At 46.7% G+C, this 8,996-nt stretch overlaps 1 pseudogene; it reads right to left on the bottom strand.

Moving 5' to 3' along the window:
- Positions 1–3,762: 3,762 nt before the first annotated feature.
- On the bottom strand, positions 3,763–3,936 carry LOC142591761 (U2 spliceosomal RNA; annotated as a pseudogene).
- Positions 3,937–8,996: the final 5,060 nt, after the last annotated feature.

The following is an 8,996-nucleotide window of genomic DNA, read 5'->3' as shown; positions in this document are numbered from 1 at the left end:
GCACTGGAGCACTTTAATGTGAACGCAGCTTCCTGCTGTAATGGCTGATAAATATGTGGGATCTTCTCTGGGACGCGTAGACAGTATTCCACGTATTAAAGGAGACTTATAAAGAACTTCTCATCGCAATTTATACTCATTCGGAGCTTTCTTCTAGGGCAGTGCCAATATTTGATAACCTTGAATAGCGAATGAAATATTACACTAATAGACTCGGTCTTCGAATAAGATAGTCAGCATTAAGAAACAGAACTGGGCTCCGAATATAAGTTATTAAACATATGCTATAGCGTGCAAACTCAATAAAATATTTTAGCAAAATTGCCGTAAATGTAATCTGGCCGGGCATAGAAGGAGTACAACGCGAAAGTTACGCGGTATTTATCCCTGTAAACCAGAAATATTCGCAATCTCCGAAGAATGAAGGGAATGCGAACAAGCTGTCTTATGCATCATTTTCGCTTTAAACGAACAATGCTTCCAAAAGATTAGTGATGTGACAGTAAATTATGGAGAAACTCGAGTATTATGATGTTAAAATTATTTGATAGTAATTGCCAAAAGGAATGTCTGGTATTCGAAAACAATTCGAAAAGTGATTAGTGATTCGATTCGTTTATGGCACTAAACACATTGTATTTGATTCGGTCTCAAAAACTATACCCACGTCCACACTCCTTTCACACGGCTGCGTATACTTACCAATGAATGCATGTCTAGAAGGGACAGCTGAACTGCGCTCGTGGCAATGCACTTTCCGGGTACTTTGCACGCCGAGGAATGAGCGAAGGCGTCACTCGCGTCTCTTATATGTGGTTCCCCGAGACAGCAAGATGGACGCGCTCCGTCACCAATATTCGAAAACGGAACCAGTTCAGGCCACCATTCTCAAGATCGTGACGATGCCTTTGTTTTGTGGGGCTCCCTAGCAGCAACAGGTGGCGCACACTTCCTGTACAAAGAAACCATTGTGCACGCTGCTCGAGATTCAGTTTCTCGCTTTCCTCTCCCGCATCATTTCCCGGGTGGTCGCGAGGCGGTCTAGCCCCATTAGAAGCCGCGTAGGGCATTACGATGCTCCTAATGGTGCGCTACTTTTTGTGCTATTTGTTTGGCTTTCGCTGTACTACTTTTTTTTCTAAAACTACAGTCATGGGTCGTGTGAAAGGATCCAGAGTTTTCTTTCTTGAAAGTTTGACGCACTTAGCGCGTACGGTCGACCCCTTGGGACTTGCGTGGCACCGCTTTGTCATTCGAGTAGATTCTTTTTTTCTCCTTTTCTAAGAGGCGAACATTCAGTGCTGAAAGGAAATTTCCCCGCGTCATTGGCACGCCCTCATACGGCATGTCCTTTATGACACATCCTTATGCGGAACTCTGGCTCTCATTAGGTGCACTATAGTGTGCGACTGCAAGTAGAATACAGTTTATAACCAAGTAGGATACATGTATTCCAAAGTTTACATTTTGTGCGCCACTCGAAGGCACCACAGTAATTGCATCTGCGATAGTTCTGCTGTTCGGTTGTCCACTTGCTGTCGCTTCACTTCACCCTTCCGTTGTAAGCGTTGCTCGTTGTGTTCACAAGTAAGAATGTCGACTCGCTTTCGTTGCCCTTCCCGGCAGCAGCTATGAGCGGCGTTCGAGTCCTCCGTCGGTTAGGCGTCGTAAAAGAGGCGTTCTGCAACGGCACTTGCTCGTACTTTCGGTGAAACACCTAATGAGAAGATCACTTTTCTCTTTGGTTGTCATTTCAAACTAACGCTGGAAGAACTACCTAAGTTATAGTAGACATGGCAAACTTAGTCACTGAAAGATGTGCATTGCCTTCCTTGACCGTGCCGCCACAATGAAGGCCCACGACCGTAAGTCCGGGGGGTTGAGGCAAAAATGGTTATGAACTGCCGGCATGAACAATAGGACTGAGATTGAAGCGCGGCTATTGAATAAAGGGAGAGAAACAGCCCATAGAAAATTTATATTTATAGTAAAGTGCAATGCCAATGATATTGAAGGTTATTGGCCTCAAGAAACCGCTATACCTCTCACTTTCTGTTTCTTCATCTGTCCAGTTACTCGAGTGCACGCACGGCGGTTTCAGCAGTAATTGTTGGCCTTTGAAAAAAGGCTTGCTACGTCGTTCAGAGAAATCCAGGTGCGTTTGCATGTTTGTTGTGCACGATGTGATAATATTTGTCAGTGGAACCAGTTACAAGGCTGCATTGATTTAGGCACATCGACAAAATAGTGTCGACTATTGTACTTTATTTCAAGCAAGGCATATTTCTGGACAAAAAAATCACTTTCAGTCAAGGCGCTGACAGCAAAGTTGAAAACAACGAGGTTGGGCCTCGTGAAGGCTCTTCGTTCCAGATCCGAATGAGACCCGATTGCTCTGGCTGGAAAGAGCCAGGGCCAACTCAGGCTGGCCGGAGCTCTTTCTATACTTGTATATAGGATAAACTGTGTCCCCATACTGCTTCAGCCGATGGCAGTGAGGTATTTGTCATTGTAAGCCTGTGTTGCCTGTGCCTGTACGCCTATAAAAGAATTCCATGATTACAAGGACGAGGAATAAAACAACACACGAAGAAAGGAGACACGAGACAAGCCCGTAGGCAAGCAGCGCCTACGTGCTTGTCTCGTGTCACCTTTCTTCGTGTGTTGTTTTATTCGGCGCCGTCCTTGTAATCATGCTCAAGCAACTAGCCCACCAGCACATGCTCAGTGACTATGAAAGAAAACAACATTTATACAAGAACGAAGGATGTGGTGTACGCACTCCCCGAACTTTAAACATAATAGAGTTAAATAAAATACTAATAATACCATTGTCGAAGTTTTCATCAAAATGACCGAAAATTGGCCGTTTCTTGCAATACATGTGAGACTTGTAGCAGCCAACTACCGTCTGCATTTGCTCTCGGCACGCATTGCTCCCTGCCTAACATGCAGGAAAGTGTATTTACGTACTGTAATAAGAATTATGGAAATAAAGCAGGCCTCAGCAGATTTCAAAGCTTTCTAGAAGAAATATAAACAAGTTCTCAGATTTCAGCAAACCTTTCATTTTGTTAAATGATCTAATTTGTGGAAACACATGTTTCCTTATGTTGCACTAAGTACATAAAGAGGCAGAAAACAATGGCAGTTTTTCTCATTTGCCAATCTTAGAAATTCAATAAAATAATTTCTTGTGAATTGTTGCACAAGGAAAGACAGGTATATCCTTTTTATTGTAACACGCATTTGGATACGCTACTTGTTTTTCGCAGCTATGTGCATTAGTGGCATAGGAAGAACCCCGGACGTGAGGCTTTGGGTAGACTGAACACTCGATTTCCACAATCTCAATTAATTTTCCTTTACAGAGCAGACTATTAGTTTACACTTGGCTAATTTACTGAAAGCGCGACCGCGTTTTACTGGATGTTCATTGTGTTTCATTATGTGAGCTATTATTAGAGTATATTTTTGCTCCCTAGTTACGCCCCAAGGTGATACTTTAGTCACCAAAGTATTTTGAGCTTTATTTCCGCTTATCGCGAAGCAGAATTTGCGTTATTCTAGGCAATCTGCGGTAAGTAGATAGGTTCCTGTTTGGTCAAGTTTTAATAAATATAGTGGATTAGTGTAAAAAGTGAAGTAGTGTAGAATAGCGTTAGTGGAATCAAACATATGCAGTCGAGCACAATCAGTAGGATACAATCTGCTTTTACAGCGAAGCTGTATATGGTCAGTTAGTGTATATGGCATAGACCAAAAACGTGGGCCAATCCTGAAGATACTGCAATACGGGACCGACCCGCGGTGGAGGTGAAGCAGGCTTCAAGCACTCCACCTACTTGCAGAAATGAGTTTAATGTCTGGGCTCCAAATACAGCCCGTATCAGATATTATGCTGATAAGAACAGACATTAGACTTTGACCAGCGTAGGCCACGTCCACGTTCGCACCGCCCTCTCATTGTCCGCGTTCCAAGCACTTGCGTAACTCCTTTGCCTTCTTTCCGCTCGCCAGTGCTGGCGGTTCCGTCGAAACGTCATGCGTATCTAGCTTCATCTGGCTCCTGGGGCCGGTGGTACAGCCGTCCACGCGATTGTATACGTGAATATAACCAAGCGAGCTGTTTTATGGGGAACTCATTTGGTGCGGCCTGTGTTGTGTGTGACCCTCGTGGTTTTCCAGTGACCTCACAACCATACTGCACTGCGGGACGCCTACCAACGCACGATTGCCTTTGCTACGATGGAGTGTGACCTCGGAGTGCAGTGTGGTGCGTGTGGGTTCTACGTACCTGGATTCCTTTATAAAATGTGTCATGCCATGTTTTGCAACATTCTCTAAGCTAAAAGAACCTACGGGGGCATAGGAGTTAGTCTTCGAGGAACTAACTGCGCTGCCACAACAGTTACTCCTTTTAGGGAGCAACAAAAAGGGAACGAGCGTTTAGACCTCTTGCAGTTATTTTCTTCGAAATGCACCTGTAGACGAGTTACTCTCTGGACGATGAAATGTTAGTCTGCCCATTTGCTCTCTGAGGGTTAACTCTTGGTCTTTGGAGTTACTCTCCAAGGACCAGCTGCCTATGCTTCCCGTTACTCCGCTGGGGATGGACTGCTCAGCCTTCTATATTTGCAGTTACTCCTTATGAGGCGGAATTTCTATCTCGAACAAGTTTTTTAGGCGCTTGAAACACGACCAGAGCTGTTTGGGTGCTTGTAAAGTAAAATATGGACAAATTTGAACAAACGAACACTTTATTTTTTTTTTCACTGCAGCAACATGTGTGCCACGGGCACAAGTGGAGTTGGCCGCACACCGCTGTGAACACATATCATGCGGCATATTAAATCAAATGTTCCCTGTGCCTCCAGCGGAAGAAAATGTAAAATGACCAGTACAGGGTAATCTGCCTTGTAAGGGCACAAAAAAGGCTATCTTCCTGTACTGTAATCATCTCAAGCTATACATTGAGGGCTGTTGCTTCGATCAGGGTAGCACCCCCGAATGTCACTGCAGGCACCGGATGAGGCATTCGGGTTCTGCAAAAAGGAAAATATGTGGTTTTACATGCCGAAACCGAGATGTGGTTATGAGGCATGCCGTACTGGTGGACCAGGGGTTCTTTAAGGTGCTGCTGCAAAAAGAGTTGAGCCAAACCTTTATATTCTGTGTGCACTCAGCCACATTGTCGCCCACATAACATTTGTACGAGTCAATCCGATTTATACGCTTCGATGCAACTCAAAAAGGTGAACTGCAACTGAACAGAGATCCAATCTATGCAACTCAGCAGCAGGTCAGATCATCTTCGTACTTATGGATTCAGACATTCTTGTGTGTTTGTTTATTTCGTTTTTATGCCTTCAATGTCGTAAATTTCAAGACCCTGCGAAGTGTAGAAGGTGCTGCGAACATGCAATCGTTACAATTCCGAATTATTGAGCTTGCCAAAATGGCCAAATCTAAACGTGCCAAGCACCTCAAGGCGCTGTCATGCCCGCAATAAATTAATAAGGGCGTTTCACATCGCCCATCGATGCACGAGTCCATGCCTTAATGGTCAATAAACAAAAGAAGTGCCCGTGGCTTAATAACTTCAATTACAGGCTTCTGCGCCAGAGGTCCTGTATTCAAATACTGTGGTGGAGCAATTTTGATAATGTCTATATAATTATTTAGTACCCAACACACAGCTCAAAAAGACGAGTTTCTAAAGTAACAAGGCTGTTTGAAGCAAGAAGGACCAAGTTCAGGGAAATCCATGTACTTTCCATAATTCCCATCCTGGTACAGCCGCTCCCATTTTGTAGCTCCCGTAGACACTAGTGCCAGAGTTCCCTCTAGTAATTATTGTATTGACACGTGTTCTTATTTATCTCTCTCGGGTGATCACGTTTCACCGCTTAACAGATGCTATCATGCAGCGCAGGACGCGCCTGCATGTATAGGAAGTTTCAGGAACGTTATCGATGGTTCCATCGGCTGTATGTCACCGAACCTTGAGTAATCTGATTGCATGTATGCGCGGCGTGAATAGTGTAGAACTTTGTGGAAGACACGCGGGTGCCAGCGATTAGTCTGGAACATTTGACAATTGATGTATAAAAGCCGACGTGCTTGACCCGTTGATCAGATTTTCGACGATCGCCGAGTGTGTTCGCCGCTATCGTTCTTTGAGTGTACCCTGATTTTCAGGGCACAAATTCTCCCAATAAAATGCTAGTTTCTTAAATGAAAGTGTTGCTTCTCGTCGATGGACCTCAAGTCTGGCTACTGGCAAATAGAAGTCGACGAAAGGGATCGCGAAAAGACCGCCTTCATCACGCCAGATGGCCTCTATGAGTTCAAGGTCATGTCATTCGGACTGTGCTCGGCGCCTGCAACGTTTCAGCGCGTCGTGGACACGGTGTTAGCAGGAATCAAGTGGCAGACATGTCTTGTTTACTTGGGTGAAGTCGTTCTTTTCGCCGGAAATTTCGACGATCACCTTAGGCGGTTTGCGACAGTATTACAGGTCATCAAGTCATCAGGGCTCACTCTGAAGCCAGAAAAGTGCCGCTTCGCTTACGATAAGCTTCTGTTCCTAGGCCACGTCATCAGCAAGTCTGGAGTTCACCCCGACCCGCAGAAGACAGCTGCCATTGCAAAGTTCCCGCAGCCCATCGACAAGAAGGCAGTGCGTAGATTCCTTGGCATGTGTGCCTACTACAGGCGATTTGTCAAGGACTTTTCACTTATCGCTGAGCCGCTGACACAGCTAACTAAATGTGACGTCGAGTTCAAGTGGGAAACGCCGCAGGCCGACGCATTTCAAGAACTAAAACGACGCATGCAGTCGCCGCCCGTACTTGTGCACTTCGACGAGCACGCCGATACCGAAATCCACACTGACGCCAGTAGCCTAGGCCTCGGTGCCGTGCTAGTCCAGAGGAAAGACTGACTTGCACGGGTGATATCTTATGCTAGCCGGTTGCTGTCAAAAGCGGAATGCAATTATTCAACGACTGAGAAGGAATGCCTCGCCATCATTTGGGCTACAACAAAATTCTATGGGTCTATGGCAGGCCATTCAAAGTCGTCAGCGACCATCACTCGTTGTGTTGCTAGCTAACTTAAAGAACCCTTCATGACGGCTGGCGCGGTGGAGCCTCAGACTGCAAGAATATGACGTTACAGTAATGTACAAGCCCGGAAGAAAACATCCTGATGCCCACTACGTATCACGAGTCCCCATTGACCTGCCGCCGCAAGATGACGAGGACAACGACGCCTTCCTTGGAACAATAAGCGCGGAAGACTTCATTGAACATTAACAAGCAGGCCCGGAGCTAAAAGGCCTCGTCAGGTATTTGGAAGGGCACACCGACATTGTCCCTAGGGCAGTTAAGTGACCACATTATTCGTTCTCGGTTCAAAATAACCTGCTCGTGAAGTACTTCTCACCAGTCCCCGCCAACTACTTCCTTGTCGTTCCCTCAGCACTGCGTCCAGGAATATTGCACGCCCTACATGACAGTCCTTCTCAGGTTCTCCCGGACACTATCGAGGATACAGGAAATGTATCACTGGCCGCGCGTGACCGCTCACGTCGCCCGTTACGCCAGGACATGCCCAGACTGTCAGCGACGCAAAACACCACCGAAAAGGCCATCGGGATTACTACAGCCGATCGAGCCTCCTTGCCGACCATTTCAGCAAATCGGGATGGACTTGTTGGGACCGTTTCCGACGCCAATAACCGGAACTAAGTGGATCATCATGGTGACAGACTACCTCACCTGCTTCGCTGAAACGAATGCTCTGCCGAAAGATAGCGCAGCCGAAGTGGCCAAACCTTTAGTCGAGGACATCCTGCTGCGACGTGGTGCTCCAGAAGACCTCATCACCGACAGAGAAACGGCCTTTATAGCACAGCTCACCGAATCCATCCTGCAATACAGCCAGACACGCCACAGGAGTACAAATGTCTACTACTCACAGACGAATTGTCGTACGGAGCGCCTGAATAAAACCCTCGCCGACATGCTAGCAATGTACGTCGACGTCGAGCACAAGACGTGGTACGCGATCCTGCCCTATGTAACCTTCGCTTACAACACGGCGGTGCAAGAAATAACACGGATCACTCCGTTCAAGTTTGTTTACGACAGGAACTCGACGACGACGCTCGACCCCGTGTTGCCGCACGTCCCTGAAAAAGAGAATGTTGACGTCGCTACCTATCTCCAGCACGTCGAAGAAGCCCGACAGCTCGACCGCCTATACATCAAGAAGCAGCACCACACTGACAGCCGACACTACAACCTCCGACGACGCTACGTCGAATACCAGCCCGGTGACCCTGTTTGGGTGTGGACCCCAATACGCCGATGAGGACTCAGTGAGTGAGAAACAATTGAGACGCTATTTCGGACCCCGCAAAGTCATCCGACGTATTGGCGCACTAGACTATGAGGTCGTGCCAGACGGCATTCCGCATTCACAGCGGCGCCGCGCACGATCTGAAGTGGTCCATGTGGTGCGTCTTAAGCCCTTTTACGCACGCTGACGAACTTCCTTGGTTTGTTGTTTCTTTGCTACGGGTGTTTTTGTTTATTGCTTTCGTTTGTTTGCAGCATCAGGTCGATGCTTTTTAAGAGACACGTATTGACACGTGTACATGTTTATCTTGCTCGGGTGACCAAGCTTCACCGCTTAAAAAATGTTATCACGCAGCGCAGGACGCGCCCGCATGTATAGGAAGTTTCTGGAATGTTATTGATGGTTCCATCCGCTGTCTTTCACCGAAACTAGTGTAACCTGATTGCATGTATGCCCGACGCGAATAGTGTAGAACTTTGTGGAAGACTCACGGGTCCCAGCGACTAGTCTGGAACATTCGACGATTGATGCATAAAAGCCGCCGCGCTTGACCCGTTGATCAGATTTTCGAAGATCGCCGAGCGTATTCGCCGCTATTGTTCTTTGAGTGTACCGCGCTTTTGAAGGCA

Source organism: Dermacentor variabilis, chromosome 8 (genome assembly GCF_050947875.1).
Source record: "Dermacentor variabilis isolate Ectoservices chromosome 8, ASM5094787v1, whole genome shotgun sequence".
NCBI classification, from domain to species: domain Eukaryota; kingdom Metazoa; phylum Arthropoda; class Arachnida; order Ixodida; family Ixodidae; genus Dermacentor; species Dermacentor variabilis.
The sequence above is the reverse complement of the archived record's forward strand: the minus strand, read 5'-3'. Positions and strand labels throughout refer to the sequence as shown.